The 20,130-nt window shown below is 43.5% G+C and overlaps 1 long non-coding RNA gene across 2 annotated transcripts in view; it reads right to left on the minus strand.

Annotated features, from left to right (window-relative positions):
• Nucleotides 1-11,098: 11,098 nt before the first annotated feature.
• The window catches only part of LOC141415554 (uncharacterized), a 61,698-nt gene continuing 52,666 nt past the window's right edge, over nt 11,099-20,130 (minus strand). For both annotated transcript variants that reach the window (XR_012440540.1, XR_012440539.1), the window contains exon 8: nt 11,099-12,537. This is a non-coding gene — a long non-coding RNA (uncharacterized lncRNA). The remainder of the gene's footprint in view (nt 12,538-20,130) is intronic.

Genomic DNA, 20,130 nt, shown 5'->3' on the forward strand with positions numbered 1-20,130 from the left:
ACCTTAAATTTTACATGGGATGAAAAAAAGTGTTTCAGAGTAACTAATAAACTGTACCAAAGTTATAAAAGAAGGGATCACTTAGCATACAAGAGATGGAATCATATTTGAAAACCATGATAATGGCTCAGGAATGTATAGACAAATAAAACGGAATAATAAATTCCAGGAGCAGATCCTGGAACATACATTACAATTTCATATAGAAGAAGGGAAACACTGAAGGTTTTTATTTAAAAAAAAGTTAATTGGAAAATCTTGCTAGTCAATTAGAAAAAATTGGGAAAGATTTTATTCTACGTTATACCATACAAATAAATAAATGGCAAATGGATGAAAGACTTAATTCATTTCAAAAAGTAAAAGTAATGAAAGAAATTATAGATGAGTCAGTAGCTACATCTCAGTGTGAAAAAGGTCCTCTAAATAGAGCTTGAAGACAGAGACCAAGAAGTTAAAAATCTGACCTCTCTTCTCCCATCCAAAACAGAACAAATGAGCAAAAAATGGACTGTAGATTGAATATTCTTAATGGACTAGAGAGACAAATGACAAAAATGAACCATACTTTTCACTTCAAATGATGAAGCATTTCTACCCTAAATCTGAATGCCTAATACTCAGACACGAATGGAACTGGACAAAGAATATGAAAAGTGTGACTTACATTAAAAAATGTGAATTTAAATAATGAGCTATCGTTTTCTACTTCTTAACCTGGCAAAGATGGTTTTTGTCAGTAATAGCCAGGCAAACATCTGTCACTAGGAGAATAGATGAATAAGAGAAGAATAACTTAAAAGTTCAAAGTCAGGAGATTGGTTTGAAAGATTTTGGTGCATCCATAGTAATGTTATTTCCTAAGGCCATAAGGAAGATACTGTGGGAGTGTACTAGATGATATAGAAGGTGTTGAAGAGGTCAGGTTATCTGAATTGACAGGTGTTGAGGTTGTGTGGTCCCAGTTTTATAGACAGAGTGGATATCAATATATACACACATATTTATATCCAATGACCTACATTAAAGTAAAGCGGTTACTTCCGAATTGAGAATTATAAATGTTTTCTTTTCCCCACATATATTGGCTATAAAAATAATTTTTCTATTAGAAGCATTTTGAGTGTGAGAAGAAGAAAATAAAATTCTTATTTGAAAGGAAAGGAAAATAAAGTGAATGTTGCATCTGCATCTAGAGACTGCTGGTACCACTTGTACCCCTGGCACACAGGTTACACCTGTTGTTCCTGACACACCTGGTGTTCCTAGAGCAAGAAAGTTGTCCTGTGGAATTGCCTGCTCAGAAGAGGAGTTGGTAGAGCACCTATGTTTATTACCTTAGAGCCAACATGGACTCAGAAGACAAGATGACATTCTGAGAAGTTATCAAATCCATTTTTTTCCCACTTTAATTATAAGATCTTAGTTTCACATTTTATAGCCACCTGTTGGCTCCAGGGAGATCATGAGTTAAAAGTCCTGACTCCAGATCCATTTCTACTTCCCTTTTGAGACACAGTTGTTGCCTCCACTGCTCCAGCCCACTGACCAGTGCTCCCCACTCAGAGACCTATACTGAGGGAAATTCCAGACCACAATTCTGAGAAGATGGGCTTTTATGTCTGCCTCAACCCAGTCCAGGGATGAACCCCAGAGACCCCCCAGGGAGGCCGGCCATCTTCATGATGAGCAAAGCTCACTCTGCCAGGGAGATACAGGCAGGAAAACCAGAGGAGACAGGAGGTCAGTCAAGTGCTTTGTCAGCCCTGGGAAGGCCCTAACCAGTCCCACTCCCACACAAGGCTTGGGTTGAAGCTGGGTTTCCACATCATTCTGTCCCTGCCTGCACATGGGCTGTGTTGTGGGAGCAGCCTCTGCAGAACAACTGATATGCAGAAGGGTGCCAACACAGAGAGACCCCTGACTATAGTCCTCTGGCCATGACAGGTGTGACTGATGCACCCATTTTTTAGATGTAGCTGTTCTGAGGAGGCAGCTCAGGGAGTCACCATGAGTATCAGCTTTAAGAGGTATCACCTGGGACATGCATAGCCCTGTGACTGCCCAAGACTTGGAGGAGGCAGATGAAAAACATCCCTCCCTCTGGGACACCCAGCAAGAGGGTGGGCCAACAAGGCTGCAGAATCCTCTCTATCCATTGTTCTTATTAGGACAAAGGATTTTATACTCATTCATAAAAGCTTGCATTGAGAAATCAGGATGCCTCCTACTGTGGCAGGTGTCGTTTTGCACAAATGAACGCTTTGGAGCAGATAGCTTGCAAAGCTGGAGCTCATCACCACATCACTCTCGTTTTGCTCTTCTTGTGTCAGAAAGTGCCCATTTCTTCTTCTCAGCTCCCTTTCTGTAACTTGCTACTGATCTTCCTCTCTCTTTTCAATGCGTGTAAGCACATGCCTCTTGAGTGTGAGCGAGGGCTATTACTGTTTGAGAGAGGCCCTAATTAGAAAGCGTTTTCTCAGCTGCCACAGGGAAGAGACTACTCCAGCTAATAATGTCTTTCCCATAAAGCCCTTGACCAAGTGACTCTCTTTGTTTTAATTGGGAGCCGAAAGCTCTTGAAAATAAATATGGATCTCCAGGGAGGAATAAAGAATATCACTTTATCTTGGGGAGATGTCATCCTGGGAAACTAAGGTGACAACTTTATCTGAGAGGCAATCAGAGAGACTGGGCATAGGGGCAACTCTGGTCCAAACTGCTGAGGGATAACAGTGGAGCTTGGATGACTGGGGAGGGGTGGCCTGACGGCTGAGGATGACTCTCCTACAAGAAAAGGCAGAAGTCTGGCAGTGACTGACAGCAAGGTGACAGCCTGATTTTGCCACCAAATATTCCAAAGCAGAAATAAAGATGGCTGGAAGGTGAAGCATCCGAGAATTGAGGGTCCAGTCAGGGTAGTAAGGAGGGGGAGGAAGAAGGTAAATTTTAGAAAGAAACAAGCGTTGTAGTCCAAGAGAATGGCGTTCTAGCATTGGCACACAGATGGAGGCCCACGGTGGAGCCCCCTGGTCCTCGGGGCCTCTTTGGTCACCCCTGTCCTGAAGAGAAGGAGGGTACAGTGCATTTCCCAAGCTCAAGCTCTGGCCAGACCTTTAATTTGACTTCCATGAGTGTGTCCTGATGGATTCTGAGAGGAGGAGGTGGGGCCTAAATAAAACAGCCCACAGCCAAGCCATAATCAGTTGCAGCTGCCCAGGATGGGGGGACCAGGACTGACAGGCAAATTGCATCATGATGGAATGTTCCTCGGACTGCCACATTCACTGCCAGTGTGGGGGTGGGGAAGTAGTCTATTATTAAGGTTGGGCCTGAGATGTGAGTTTGCAGAATTCATTGCTTTAGATCAAAACCACATTTACAAGAACAAACTATGGGGGCAGGGAGCATGCATGAGACTTCCTGGCGGCTTGCAAGATGTGCCAGACTTTAAGAGGGGCTTTGGTCACCCAGCTGCACACTGCTTTTTTATTATAGTTTGTTTTATATATTAAGTATCTAAATCTAAAAGCTAGCCCATCCTTGAAAAGAACATACTCGAGGCTGACCTGGGGATGTGGCTCAAGTGGTAGAGTGCCAGCCTAAAAGAACATACTCAGTAGGTCACCAGAAAGTTCCATCAAGCAGAGGACTGTTCAAATAGGTCACTTTGGGGCCCTGGAGGCCCTGCCCTCGATCAAGATGAGGAGGGGATGCCCTGGGCTCCGGCAAGGCTCAGCGAGGAGGAAAACCCCACACAATCATTCCTTGGTGTCTTTACATGTCTGTTGTCTTGCTTATTAAAGAAAATTATAAATCCCACTGCTTTGTATGTCATTCAACTGAAACCAATTCTTTTCGAAAGATGAAAAGATATTAAGATGAAGCTGCAGTCTGGAAAGCCTGAATTTCAAATGTGGTGGTGCTGAGTCTTATGCAAAATTTACAGAGGAATTAGTTAAAAATTCGTCTTGCCATTTGAGGACCTGTGCATCTTGGCCTCGCTTGGGGAAGGCTGGGAGAACATCCGTGAGAAGGATCACTGGGGTTATGTATCCCAGCCCCTTGCCAGGGTGGAGGGTGTTTTCCCTTTGACATCAGGGCAAAGGGGCCACCTAAGAGCCTGTGGAGAGCTGGTCATGCCCATTCCCCTTTAAGAATGGGAGCTTGAAGCAGGGCACTGGCCAAGAAAGTGGTGAGGGAAGCAGAGACTGTGCTGTGCTGGGCAGAATGACCTCCCAGAACCTGCTACAGCTCAGAACACTGTGGCCCCTGGACACAGTGGGCTTGATGCAGGAGGCAGGGCATCAGAGGCCAGTTGAGCACTCTCCAACCAGAAGCTGCAGAGGGGCCAGCTGGAGGAACTCCCCAGGCCCCGGGGACAATTATCCCTGCTCTGATTATCTTGAGGCTTAGTTGTGAGTGTGAAAAGAGGTCCAGGAGAGCAGACTGGCCAGCTGTTCACACAGACTTTCGGTGAGCAGGAGGCCAAATCTCACTTTGACTCAAGTGAACTGAGGACACATGAACTACAGATTGAAACTATGTTCTAAGATTTGGTGACTTGAGATAAGCCCAAGAGCTTCTTGCTCTGGTATGTTGTTTTAGCCTAGTTTCTGTTGCTGTAACTGAACCTCACAGACTTGTACTGTACAAACAATAGAGATTTATTTCGTTTACAGTTCTAGAGACTGGGAAACCAAAGAACATGGACCAGCGTCCCTTAAGGGCCTTCTTGCTGCATCGTGACATGGTAGAGGACATCACACAGTGAGATAGAGCAAATGTGTCATCTCAAGTCTCTTCCTCTTCTTACAAAGCCACTAAAACCATGAGGTGGGCCCAATCCTCTTAAGTTCACTGCCTCCTAATTACTTCCCAAAGGACGCATTTCCAAATACTAATCAACGTATGACTTTGATGATTCCGTCTTCAGCACGTGAACTTTTGGTGAACACATTTAAGTCATAGTATATGGGTTTTACATACTGGGCTTCTATGTAACATTTCATTTTTTGGCTTTAGTTATTTTATTTTATTGTGCTGGGTGGGGGTGCATTGTGCCATTTACAAAGGTTCATACATGTATCAAGTATATCATTATTCTCCTTTATCCCCCCATTTGAGAAATAGTTTCAACAGGTATCATTTTTCCAAATACATATATGTGTACACAGTATTTGCACCATATTCACCCTCCTACACCTTTCCCCTTCCCACTGGTACCAACACCCCCCCGCCCCCCCCACCACCGCAGGACTTTTACAACCCTCTTGCTCTCCGGTTTTGCAAAAGAAAGGAAAAAGAAATGACATTTTTGCTTGCTTAAGATAGCTGCACAGGGAGTTTCTTTGTTGCACTTCCATGTATATAACATTATTTCATTTGAATAAAATATTCAATTACTTTTAACTTTTGGAAAAGCAACAAAATGAGGTTATTTCTAAAGGCCTTTGGGGACCAAATATTGAATGAGCCAGAAGCCCATGGCTCCAGCAAAATCTGTTCTTACTTGGGGTATCACCATAAATACACAAAAGAAGCTTGCCTAAGGACCTGATGGATTCATGGGAGCTGGGCAGCAGGGAGATGCATAATGGGTACACAAAGTAAGGACATATAGGCCTGGTGGGCTTTGTACAGTGCCAATCATTCATGACAGTTCATTTGGGGGATTGATATGTCCCAGACTCTCATAGACTTGTCGACGTGACATTCATGAGAAGGGAATGGCTTAGAGCAAGCATTCTGCTGGGGAATAAAAACAAAAGATTTCTAGAGACTATTTTTGAAGGACTGTATATTTGTGCCAAGATAAATGTGGATTTATCCTGGTCTTTATTTCACTCTGCCCTCAATATGAGATGTCCAGGGACATGCCTGCTCCCAAGAGGGTGGGGGAGCCTTACAGAAGGATGATGAGGGAAGCCTAGACAGGCTCTGCCCAAGTGTCCAGCACCTGCCCCTCCTGCATGGCCACCTCCCGTAGGGCTTCCTGCAGGCTCCTCCCTGTTCTTGGCACCTCTTTCTCCTCACCTGACTCAGAATAGCACAGCACCCTCAGCAGAGGTGCCAGGACCCAAGGACACAGCTCAGACAGCATTCTGCAAACTGCCTCACAGGCAGTATTTCCTCGAGTTCAAACTGATTAGCTTGAGACCACTTATCTCTAAGAAAAGAGCTAAGGGCTTGACGATGATGCTTTTCTCCATGCTAAGATGCCCACTGATCTGCCCAGGTCAAACTCCTGGACAGATGACTGTGGAGCACCCCATTCCTATCCATGATAGCAAGTCCTCCAGCACTGAAGTGCTACTACCAGCAACGTGTTTGCCTGTTGGCTCCAAGCCCCACTGTCTGGTTGGATGGAGCCCAGGGTGAGGGAAACTGAGCCATGTCTTTTCTCAACCCTAGGATGAAGTTATAGGTCTGAGGAGAAAATGAGCTGCATATAAATGGGACTCAGGTCTTAGAGGACATCAAAAAGGGAGTTTTCAGATTCTCTCTCACACAACCTACCTGTTCAAGTTGGCATATAGTCACTCTCATCTCCCTAACAAATCTCCTTCAAAAATAATATGAAAAGGATGCCAGAAAAGCTCGGTGAAGGGACCCAGGCCAGAGACTACAAACTGGATCAGTGCAGCTTCTTTGGAGTACCCAAAAAAGGCACAGCAGTGAGTGGAGTGCTGGGGCCTCACGGGTAGAACTCCAACAGCATACGTGTCCACAGCTTCTCTGTGACAATACTGGAAGCCCATTCCCAGTCTTGCAGGAAGTGAGAGGCAGTAGAACACAACTCTTCCATAATCCATCAACTTCCTGACTTACAAGTAAGGGACGTACTGTATCAGGGAAGTCCATCTATGTGTACTTTCTGCACAGCCTGGCAAAACAGCTGTCTCTCTTCTTTGATGAGAACAGTCAGGTGTCTACCTGAGGGTGTCAGCAGTTCCAGCCATTGGCTGGCCACAGACTCCCAGCTTGGTCTGAACAATCCTCACCCTCTCTCTGTCCACTTTCTAAGTCAGGTGGCGCCTGTTAAAGATCCATGCTGTCGAGAAAGCCAACATGCCAGGTAGCTTGTCAGTGAACAGTGGACAGATGCTGACTTCAGAATGGCAGCCAGCAAGAGTGTGAGCTCACTTCAGGCAAGAGGACAGAGGGGAGGGCTGCACAGAACCTGGGGTCACTGTGGCCCTGAGCCTGCAGCTACCAATCAGGGGACCTGGGACTGCTGTCCTCTGCTTCTCATGCTAGTGGAATCCCATCTCACCCTTAGCATTTAGTTCAAGGAAAAAACAATCCCTTCTTTCCTTCTTTTCTTCTTTCCTCCTTCTGTCTCTCCCTCCCTCCCTCCCTTCCTTCCCTCCTTCTCTTCCTTCCCTCCATCTGGGCTAAAGGCAGCACTTGTCCCCTCCCTCTGCACAAGCTCCTAGACACTGCATTGTCTCCACAGGAAGGAGCTGAGACTTTCTCTGAAATCACTGTGGCAGACATCGTGAGAAGGCAATGCATAGATCTTGTTCAGGTCTTCAGTCTCTCATCTACTCTTGTAGAATGCAAAAAAAAAAAATTCTCAAGTTATCTCATTAGTGAGGGGATAAGGAATTGGGAGAAAAGATTATATATCAGCTATCTCACCATAATAAACCACTCCAAAATTTACTGGCCGAGACAATGATGAGTTATTTTGCATAATTCTGGGGTTGACAGGGCAATTCCCTGCTGATCTAGCTGAGGTCACACATACGCTCAGCAGATTGTTTTCATTTTCACTGTTCCCTTACATGGAGAGGCAGTCAACAGGCCAGAGGAGAATTTAGGCATTCTCAGGACATCTAAGCAAACAGCCCATAATGTTATAGGAGAGCCAGTCAGGTAAAATTGAAATGCATTCTTCAACCATTCACCTATTCACTCATTAAAAACCATTTGTCAGAGAGCCAAGAATGGGACAGAGGCTGGCTGGATAAACGCCATCCCTGGCCTTTCTGAGCTCACATGACAGACAAATCAACTCTTGCTAATCACCTAAGGGTGGTGCTTGGGTGGAAGCAAGAGGCACTTTGGAAACACAGAAAAAGACCTGAATCCTGCCAGGGCCAGTCAAGGGAGCTTTGTAGAACAGGGTGTGTCTGTGCTGAGTCTTAAAAGATGTTCTCGGGGTTGTTAGAGAGATATTAGGGGAAAGACATACATCTTTGAGGGCCAGTAGAACATTGGGGCGGCAATGGATGGATTCAAAACTTATCTTGTTTAGGAGACACCCAGATGTCTCAAAAATGGTTCTCCACCTGACATTTCATACTAAGTTAAAGAAAAGACCACCAGCCAAGAAAACGAGTCATCTCTTTGAATAAAGGAAAGAAAAAACTGAATGAACATTAGTCAAAGCACAGTCTATCCAAGACCCTGGGTCTCAAGTGTTTGCATGTTCATCCATGGTTGGGCAGGCAGGGTGGCACTGAGGGTGCTGGGATATTACCCAAAAGGGGTCTCACAGTAAGTAGGGTAATTTTTTACCCACATAATATGAGCTTTTAGGAAAGCATCTGGGTGTGGTAGAGCAATTTCATGATGACTTTAAGTCTCGGTCTATTGCTGACTCTCTCTGCCAGCATCCTCAGACATGGCCTTCTCCTTCAGAGTTCCTTCATCCTCAGACCAGACTTCTACGTTCTCAGAATTGTCTTATCCAGAGGTGTGGCCTCTGGAGTTTCCTCTTCATCTCAAATGGCCTCTGTACCTCCAACCATCATACCTGCGTTTCAGAATGAAAAAGGAGAAACAAACACAGAAGGAGGAAGGGAAAGGGATGGAGCATAGTAGAGCCCCTCTTTTTAAAGACCTTTCTGGAAACTCTTCTCATTGGTGCCCATGTTCATCTCATTGGTTGGGACTGAGTCACCTGACCAGTTCATTTGGCAGTGGAAAATGGAGAGTTTTATTTGATACTTTGGAATACGAACGCCGAGAATAAAATGAGGCTTCTGTTAGGGAAGAAGGCATTAAAGATGCTGGACAAGCAACCAGCCATTTTCTTGACAGAAGGCCATTAGGAAAACGGGGGGGGGGGGGGGAGAGGGGGAGCTAAGGAGATTAAGCTAATGAAAGGTTGCAGGATAACACTGAGCGCAAACTTGCTTTTCCTTTTCTTTGTTGGGAGACCCACACTGGGGGCAAATGCAGTCCCCTCAGATGCCTCCGACACAGATTCCTTTTCTTACAGGGTAGGATGGGTAAGCCATGGTGTGTCACCATATTTTCCAGCTGGTTTTTTTTAACTTACATTTGGGGTTGAACTCAGGGCCTCACACTTTCTAGGCAGACAGTCTATAATGAGTCATGCCCTCTTTGTGTTGGTTATTTTTGAGATACTATCTCACTTTATGCCTGCCCAGCCTGAACCATGCTTCCCCAAGAAGCTGGATGACAGGCACACACCACTATGCTTGGCCATTGGTTGAGATGGCATCCCATACACTTTTTGCCCTGGGCTGGCTTTGAACTGCAATCCTTCTAAATCCTGCCTTCCAAATAGCTAGGATGGATTACAAGTGTGAGCCACTACATTTGGCCTAGCAGTTGTGTTTTATAAGGCATCACTAATTCTTTGAGTTTTTGCAGAGGGTGTATAGAGATTGCAGGGACTTGTGGTCCCTGTAGAACTTGCTATGGTTGTTCATACAGAGCTTATAGGGACGCCAGGAGTGGAAAAGTCCCATTTCATGCTGTGTCTTCACTGGCATGCTCTAGTTAATTAAAAGGACACAAAATTATTTTCCAGGAGCCATAAAATCCATCCTTCCTCTCCTCATCCATCACATAAAAGCCAGTAAAAAAATTAGGCCAATTTATCTTCATTTGATTCCTTGCTTCTTGATGTTGATTTGTCACTGGCTCCTCTAAAGTATGGTGGAGTTTTCTGTGCTTGAATTTGAGTGTTGTTTGGAGACTGGATAATAAAAAACCAAAATGTGCTGTCTGTGCTAACAGAGAAAAATAAATATGATAGATGAGCAAAACTTTGTTTGGGTTCTCTTCCTGTCAGTGCATTTAAGTTCACGGTTGTCATTGACTTTAATGATGTACAGAAACGAAGATGACAAGCCTGGTTGGTTCATATTTCAACCTTATCCCCTCAAATCATGTCTTTTTAAACTGGAGCAACTCAAGCAAAAGCCCTGCGCCAGGATGGTTGAGCAGCAGGTAGTTTTGAACCACTTAAGGCTACAGATGGGTATTCCTTCCAAGTTGGTGAGTCGTGCATGTTCAGCTGAGCTGCCTGTTTTGCTTCCATTTCTGAAGTGGTCTGATCATTTCTGAAGTGGTCTGTTTGAAGGAGCTAGCAGTTGTCACTTCAGAAGAGCCCCCCTCCAGGGGGCCAGCATCACAATAATGACTTTCCAAGGCAGGCACACTGATGCAAGACTTGCCTCCTCTCTCCCTATTTTTCCAAGAATAATAAATAACTCCTTATCCAAACCCAAGGCTGATGTTTATCTCTTGGTTTGTGGAGACAAGAAAAGGACAAAGAAAACAACAACAGCCTCCTGCTGTGTTGAGAAATTTGAAGCCTAAAACAACGGAACTGGCATTTGTGAAACGCAAGAGAGTTGGAGGAAAACGAGGGCAAAGAGCCTTACTGAGGTTTCTACAGGAAGGAACAGGCGAGGTGGGCCAAGCAGGGTCAAGACCCGCCAACAGCAATCCTGACGCCGGCAGGCTTTGGGGTGACAGGGATGTAGTGATGAATTCGGGTAGATAGTGGTCCAGAGTCTGAGAGCCAAATGAGGGTTGTAGAGGGCAGGGGTTCTGGATTGATTGGTTTGTATTTGAAAAGTGTGACTTTTTTACTGTCTCTAGGAACTGATTGGCCCTGAAAGGGGCTCTCCTCCCAAGGTCAGTAAGTTCCAAATGTCAGAGAACCAGAATACAGACAATAACAGACATGGCTAATACAACCCGTCCCAGGCAGGGGAGGAAGAAGCAGTTTATTGCAGAGCTGTTTATTGGAGCAGACATGGAGGATGCCATGGTGTCTACAGGCCTGAACAAGGGATAAATGCCCCCCCGCCACACACGCATACACACGCATACCCACGTACACACACACAGCCCCTGGAGTTCTGCAATGGCAGGTTTCCATGGGTGATGGTGAAGCAGCCTGAGCCTCAGGTCTAGGTAGTACCATCTTCTGAGAGGGTAGAACACCTGTGTTTCCAATTGGTGGCCTGCTTGTCACCTACTGCCACTTGACTCCTTTTCAAATAAAGAGAATAAGTTGCTTCCTGCCTAGAGATACTATGTGGATTAATGACCAAGCCTTCCAGAGAACTTCTCAAAGTCTCTCCCCATGGTGTGGAAGCGATCATGTCCCAGTGGTCTCCCACTCTATGGAGTCACGTCCTTAAATTCTGTGTATAGACTCTCAGGACACCTGCCTTCTCCCAGGACTCAGAATAGTAACTTTAAATGAGTCCCTACACCAAACTCACTCAGCCTCCTTTGTCATGGGCCCTGGAGATTGACAGGTGATGGGGATAGGGCCTCCTGCCCACAGGCCAGCATTCCCTGGTGCACTCCGTCTACTAGCCTGCCTTCCCTGTTTGCTGGCCACAGTGCCTGGCTCCCAGATGCTGGCTCCCAGAGCATTTCCCTAAGGAGAACTTAGGGAAAACTTAAGGAAGGCTTTCCCAAAATATGATAAAGTGAGAAGAAATGAGGCACCCTTCCCCACTCAATGAGTCTTTTCTTTAGAAAAAAGATAAACAGAAATAGAACTCTAAGCAAAAGCTAGTACACATAATCATTGTGTTTAAAATACCCAAGTAAGCGAGTTGCAATCAAACATCAAGATACAAGGAGGAAGGTTAAATATGATTCGTCTGAAAGAGACCATTCAGCTCGATTTCACACTTGACACTGGGGAAACCAGACACGGGTAGGCGTTCATGTTCTGGAAGGTCTTCCTCAAGAAACTGGTTATCACCAACTACCTGGCAGTGGTCCTGTGTTCCAAGACAAGATTTCACACAAAGCAATCAAACAGTAACTCCATATAGAAAGAACCGTTCTAAAGATGCGATCACTTTAAGGAACTCTGCCAGCAACTTCTCACTTTGGCATCTGACCAATCCCTGCTGAGACCCTCTTTGGACAACAGCATCCCTCATACCCACTAGTCACTAAATTAGAATGTGGTCCCCCTTATCCTAGAAAATAAGAAATCTAACTTTATCAACTTCAAGTGTGTTTCTGATGGACATTTGCTGGTAGGTATTGACACCAATAATAAATGTTAGATACGAATAGATGGAAAATACAAAATTTAATGGAAGTAAAATTATAAGCACATTTCACCATCCCAGTCCTTTCAGTTTTCTTCATGTGATTCTGCTAAGTACCTTTCTGATTTTCTGTTTAATTAGGAAACGTCTCAAACCCAAACAACAGAGACTGACATATCAGACACTTGCATACCTACCATCAAGATTTGATACACATGAGCATTTTGTCAGCATTGCTCCAGACCTTAGGAAAAACAAAAGGAAATAAAATATTAGAGATAAAAGTTAAAATCCCCTCATCACTTGCCAGTCTTCCCTCTCTCTGTAGAGGCGACCTGTGGGGTGAATTATGTCCATTTGTGTTTATGAACAGTCACCACAATGTGCACATCTAAAATAAGCTAGGTGATTTTCTTTGGGTGCTTTAAAATTATGTTTCATGCATTATTTTACCATACAATATATTCCTTGAATTATGTTTTTGCTATTGATCTTTGTTAGCATATGTCAATCTAGTTCAGTGATTTTGTGAATTATGTGAATTAACCATATAAAGTCATGTACCACATGACAGTGTTTCCGAACCATATATGGGATGGTGGTGTCGTAAGTTTCTATGACCTAGTGACGCCTTAGCCTCTTAGTCTGTGCATGAGTGATCTGTGATGTTCACACAATGCTAAATCATCTAAGGATCCATTTCTCAGAACATGTCATTCCCCATCGTTGAGCAATACATGGCTGTATTTTTCCATTCCTGTGCTAAGAGCTAGTTTGTTGTTTCCAAACTTTTCACTATTCCTAGCAATGAACAATCCTCTTCCCCATGCTGCCCAGTGCTCACCAGGAAGTGGGATTTCTAGTCACAAGTTATGTGTGTCTTTGCTTGCATCCTATCGACCAACTGCTTCCTCTAGGGAATTAGAGGAAGACCATCCCCCTGTTGTTTTGGCAGCTGACTTCAATGAAGTCATGGTCACCCCATACCAGCTCACTTGCCTCTGGGTTGTGATTCAGACAGGAGACACCTGATTTCCTGCCCTGAGGTGTGGCACAGCTGGCAGTTCCCCAGGGGGAGATCTGCATGTTTTGGCACATTCCTGGAGACACACTTCTTGCTTCTGCCAGCATACCCTTATCTGCAAGAAATCTTTCTGCTTAAAATACTTGGATTGATTTCTGGTTCTTACTCTGAACTCTGACCTCCACACAGTTCTATCAACAATGTTGAAGTGTTTTTATTTTTCATTGGTCCTGGTGGACTGCTTTTGCCAATCTGATAGGTGGGAAAGTGGTATTTAAGGACTGTTTTGATTTGCCTCCTGCTGAATGTCTTGCCATTTTTATAGACCATTTGGGTTTTTTCCTCTTTACTCTATCAATATTCTTAGCTTAGTGTATTACACATTAATTAACCCTACATAGTGCAATACCCAACCCCAAGTCTTAGTGGCTGAACGTCAAACAGGCCAATTTTTGCTCTTTGTTTATCTGATGAGAATCAGTGCCCAGGGGCATCTCTATCTGGGCTTTTTTCATTGGTTAACTCAATCATCTTAGTGGGTTTGCCTTCAGCCATGGGGACAGAAGGCAGACAAAATATGGAAACATTTCAGGATTTAGGACTTCTTCAGAGGAAGAAGGGGCCGCCCACACATTCCATGGGCCAGCAGTTAGTCATGTGACCAACCCAACTTCAAGAGTCAGGAGTGGAAAGGTACATATGAATCCAGGTAAGCACTAGTAATCTCCATGAAAGCTGCTCTGCTGGTCACAAAATATCAGGCTTTCCACATCTGCCCACTCAATCTCAGACCCTGTAAGGAGATCATATGAAATTGTCTGGGGGATATGTAGCCCACTCAGTCAGGACCTTTTAGGGAAATCTCTCTATAAACTGAAATGTTAATTCATCCACCCCTCTTCCTCATAGCTCCCATGGATAACAACAGAACAGAGTTGTATACCTACACTATAGTTCTTGTTCAGAAAAGGGAAGAATAGAAGACACACTGTAGTTATTGGTTGGAAATTGTGATGGGTTCCCACTGGATACACTGGGTTCCATTGTTTTAGATGACACTTGGAGCCAACATCTAGGAAGCTTCCCCTTGTCTATTTTATTGGCCATTTATGAAACATGGGTGGGAGAGGAATGTGTATAAGCCTGTACCTTGTTCTTGGGGCTGTGTAACAAATATTTCCTAAAGTTAGTGGCTTAAAAATAAAAAATCATTTCTTTAACTCACAAATCTGCATTTTTGTCAAGACTTGATGATGTCAACTAGAACTGGAGGATTCACTTTTAAAAGAGCTCACTCATATTGCTGGCAAGTTAACACTGGCAACAGCCAGGAGTTCATTCACAGCTAAGGGCCAAAAGGCTTATTTCCTCCTATGTGGGCCTCTCCAGGGCTATAGGGCTGCCCCACAGCATGGTGACTATGTTCTAAGAACCAACGTCCCATAATAGTAGGTAGAAGATTCATTGCCCTTTGTGAACCAGCCATGGGAACAACACAAGGCCAGTCCCACTAAGGTCACACAGCATGCTCAGAATCAAGGAGAGAGAACAAAGACCTCCACCCAATCTTTCACTGAGAAATGTGTATGTCACACTGTAAAAAGCATGTAGGATGAGAGATGGTGTTCTGGGCATTTTGGAAGATCCAGTCATTCACATAGGCCTACGTGTGGTCTGTATATCTCAGTCAGTGTTTTTGCTATTACAGTTTCTCCTCTTACTGGTCCTCTGGAACATGATTTCATCAGAAGCCTGATAGATTTACCTTTGAGCCCAAATATCAGTAACTACATCCACAGTGTGTGTGAGATGGAGGTTTCCCTGAATATCCACTCAAGCCTTCTTGATTACTCCCTTGTTCCCCTTCTCAACTCTCTGGAGGCTCCCAGGCCTGCGTGGAAAGGACATACTGCACTGCCATCTTTCTCTTCATTCATTCAAGAACTTTTATTAGACTTTTGGTGGACAAATTCTTTTCAAATCCCATCTCTTATTGCTTGTGATCTAGAAGCAGCTGGCTTTTCCAGTACTGCAGTGACAATTTTGTAGACTTTCCCATTTCCTTTTTTTTCTCCTTATAAATGGCCCAATTTTCTCTTGGTCTTATCTCATTTTTGGAACACCGTCTCAAATGTTGTACATTTTGAATCTTTCTAACTCACCCCTCTTCCTCAATTTGTCAGTTCCGTTAGGCATTGCTTCCCACCTGTCATGGGCAATAGTTTTACTAAGTATTTACCATCTCATAACAAAGATTGCCATGTTGCCAGGCTTAAGATCTAGTTTCTTTGCCACCTGCTACAAGAACCTGTCTGCTTCCTGCACTGCCATCCACAAGGCAGTCCTAAATAACCCACAGGTGGCATGTAGTTGTCATTGAGAAATGCACAGAGGATAAAATAGCACCCAATACCATTAGATTTATCTTTAGCAAAATGAACAAAAAAAAATCACTTGCTTCAAAAAAAGTGGAAGGAAATGGATAAAAATGTTAACAGATTTTCTTTGTGTTTTCTGTCTCACTTTTCAGTATTATTGAAATTTTCTGTAAGGATCTTTAAAGTGAAAGAATCTCATTTGAAAACTTTGAAAGAAATTAAAAGAAAGACATGGATGGGGTCTTCAGTTCTCCCTGGGAAATTCTTGGAGAGTAAGGATTGCTTTGCTATAATAGAGTTCTATATCATTGTGACCCTAATTTAAAACTGAATACTCTCATTCCCATATGTTGGATATTTTCACTGTAACTAACCCAAGAGAATAGATTACAGTAATGGCTAATTAAATTTTTGACTAAACCAATTGAAAGCTCATTAACTCATACTATTGGGATACTATTTATCCCAGATCTTCTCTACTTTCTTTTTAACGATATATTTTGAAAGAGAAAACTTACAGAAAAGTTGCCCGAACAGTATAAAAAATTCCCACACCTCCTAAAGTGGCTTAAACTTTACTACATTTTATCCATCACACCTCTCCTCTATCCATCTATAATTATAAACCACTAGTCTTTTTTTGGAACTATTTGTGGGCAAGCTGCAGGGACTCCTAAATTTAAAGTGTGTTTCTCTCAAAGACACATAAACATGATCCAGTTCTCCTGATGGAGACATCAGCACGAATGCCACTTTACACCCAACCCACAGACACCATTCGAATTTTTCCAGTTTTACCAACACCATTTCTATTTCCTTTCAGGACCATATGCCCATCTAGGACCTCAAGGTTAGTGTGGTTGTCATGTCTTTCCAGTCTTCTTCATTCTGGAACAGTTCCTTGACCTTTCCCTGCCTATCTGGTCTTTGATGGTTTTAGAGAGACTGGGACATGAAGCATCTGCATGACACACTGACCACACCTTCACGATGGGAATTATACCACGTTCCGTGCACACTTAGTTGCCCCTTCCCACTCTTACACAGGATCCACCTTGATCATCATGGAGTCTACCAGATCACTCCCCTGAAAAGTCATTTACTCCTGCATACTGGATTAGCATTTCATGGAAGATTCTCTGAAACTGTAACCATCTTTTTCTCATTAGCTTCCATCCAGCAACCACAGCATCCAGCCATGACTCCTGTTGGAATCACCACCCAAGGGTCATTTTCTAATTCCACCATTCCTATTACACGTATTAGTCAGCCTCCTATTTTAGAGAAGTTTCCCCTTTCGCCTGCTTATTTGTTGATATGTAGGTGTGGACTCAAGAGTGCCTATTTCATTCAGTGAGTTGCAGTCTGTTACTTTACTTTAAAAAATAAATTATTTTTAAATTCATTTTTGATATATGATACTTACATTACATTGTCCAAGATTTGGGCAGTAGAAGACTCATCGAGTTAAATGCATTATATTTTAGGCACAACTCCATCATAGAAAAAGCTCTGGAAAAAAAAGCCTTCAGAGTTTTATTCTTGTTCTCTGAATAAGAAGTATTCTCACATCATAGATGACCAATTCTCTGGAATTTCTTATAGGAAATTTTTGGTTGAAATGGAAGCGAGGGGCCAATAAACTATTAAATTTTCCAGCTTATACTTTCAAGATCTTGGTCACCAAAAGTTAATTCTAATAACATAAGGTTTGACGGACTAGAAATCTGCTTTGCTCACTAAACACCACTCCTCCAGGAGGCCAGTTGTCGACCCATAAGCAAGCTGTCAAATGTGGCCTACAGTTCACTGCAGGTCCCAGTGGAGCACAGGACAAACCCAAGGTGGGTGAGGTGCACAAAGTGTATCATTGTTGGGAGATAAAAAGATTTACCTCCTTCCCACCCCTATGGTCCATTCTAAGTGTAGGACCGGATAGGTCTATGGATAGCAGTCTCCTCTTGAAAACAATTCTATTTAAACTTTGTAACAAAACTGACTATGTGCAAATACGCATGCTATCAAAAGAAGATTAATCGAGGCTTGAGTTTATTCATTCATTCAACAAATTTTTTTTAGTATCATCTATGTTGAACATTGTCCTGAGGACTGGAGAGATCAGTGAGCAAAGCAAAGCAAAGTCTCTGTCCCTGTAGATATTAAGAAAATGGCCATTAAAAAGAACTGCAATCAAGTTAATACATAGAATGTCAACTGGTGATATGAGAATGGAAAGGAATGGGATAAAGGGAAAAAGTCTCCCGTATGTTTTGGGGCCGACAGTGTTGTTGCTATTAGAAAGTATTCAGAGGGGGGTCCTGCTAGTACATACCATGTGAGGGCAGAATGGAAGAATATGAGAGAATCTTAGGGAAGACCATTCAAGGGAGCCAGGCATGGTGGTGTACATCCATAACACGAGCACTTGGGAGGATGAGGCAGAAAGATAGAGAGTTTGAGGCCATCTTGAGCTACATAAGGAGTTCCAGGTCAGCCTTGGCTATAGGGAAAGACTCAATCTCAAAAAACAAAATGAAAAAGACTGTACAATAGAGCAGGATCACCAAGGGCAAAGGTCTGAAAAAGGTTCATGTGTCCAGGGAGCAGAGAAGGGCCAATGACCTGGATGGGTTGAGCCAGGAGGAAAGTAACTTGGCATGAGATGAAAGAGGTAACAGAAGAAGACAAGTCTGGGAGGTCTTGGAGATACTTTATGGACTTCAGCTTTTACTCAGAGCATCATAAGAAACTCTCCAGGAGAAGAATAATATAGTATGTCTTGGGCTTTAAAAGATTCTTCAGAAGCCATATTGAGAGGGAACCATAGGAGGCAAGGGCAGAAACTGGGACCCCATTGGAGTCTCCACACCTCTTAGTGAGAGGCACTGCTGCCTTGGGCGAGGGTGTTCATGGTGGAGGTGGTGATAGGTGCTCAGATTCCATGTGTATCTTCAAGATGACCTCAAAGGCTTTGCTAATACATTGACGATGGGATACGAGAGAGGTAAGTGTTTGTCTCAGTTTCTTAAAGGCTGGAGTGGCTACTTCCTGGGATGGGGTTGTTGCAGTATACTTAGGTTAGCAGATGGTCTCTGTCTGGACAGACTGAGTTTGAGATGCCGATCAGGCTTCCCAGTGGAGATGCTAGTAGGATGTTTAGGCTCTGGGCTAGAGACAGAGGTTTTAGAATCCTCAACATGTACATGGTGTTAAAAGCCATGAGGCTACATGGGAGACAACTAAAGAGTGAAGGTGGATAGAAGAAAAAAAGGAAGGGTCTAAGGCCAGCCTTTAGAGCATGCCAGCATTCCAGGGTCATAAGAGCATGCAGGAGCAGTCTGGGAGAGAGAAGAGCTGTGTTTGGGAAAATGGGAAGAGGGCGTCTCATCTTAGGAGCAATTGATTCCATCAAACAATGTGACAGGTCAAGTCCAATAGCAGCCAAGCCAAGAATTGGATACAGGATTTAGCAAAATGAAGAGATCATGGTGACCTTGACAATGGTGATGCAGACAAAGCCCAGATGGAATTGGAGAGAAAGAGAGAGAGAGAGAACAGAGATAACAAATACAACAAAACAGAGGAAACACATCCCAACTTTCCTTTGACATGCTATAAAGAAAGTGAATTCCCTTCCCAACCAGCTCTAGGAGGACTGAACCACTTCCCCAATTCTCTGGAAGCTACCAGATTCTCATTGGCTAAAAGGGAGAAAAATCCTGAATCTGTGAGTTGGTTGATGTCACTGAAGCTCAGCACCTATGTATGGTATGGAAGCAGCCTGCCAAGAGAGCTTGAATTAAAAACAGGATTCTAAATACATTCAGTTGCCACATTAACACATTTTGGTTGACAATGGACCTCATATACTACACAGTGCCCATAAGATAACCATGGAACTTAAAAATTCCTATTGGTCAGTGAGTCATAGCTGTCGTGACATCCTGTCAACACACTCATGTTTGTGGTGGTGTAGAAACACATCTACTGCACTGCTGTACATGTACAAGTAGCATGGTGTATAATGCTTGGTAATAATTGACCATGCTCTTGTTTTATGTGTCTGCTATGCTATATTTTTATCATTATATTATAGTGCATACTTTTAGTAGACTGTATTCTGCCAGCAGCATCCCCATACATTCTGTCTATACCTCACTCTTGATTGATCATTTTCTTTTGTGCTTGATTCAGTCTGGAGTTATTTTGTTCTTCGTGGCCTTAGGAGCAATAGGGTAGACCATATGGCTTAAGGTGTGTATTAGGCTATACCATCCAGGTTCGTGTAAGTATACTCTGTGATGCTGGCATCATGACAAAATTGTCTAATGACACATTTCTCAGAACTATCCTTGATGTTAAGTCATGCATGAGTACAGTTATTAGGAAAAGCCACAGTAATCCCTGACATGCTCATACTAGCTAATTACATATA

This window comes from Castor canadensis, chromosome 13 (assembly GCF_047511655.1).
Source record: "Castor canadensis chromosome 13, mCasCan1.hap1v2, whole genome shotgun sequence".
In the NCBI taxonomy this organism is placed as follows: domain Eukaryota; kingdom Metazoa; phylum Chordata; class Mammalia; order Rodentia; family Castoridae; genus Castor; species Castor canadensis.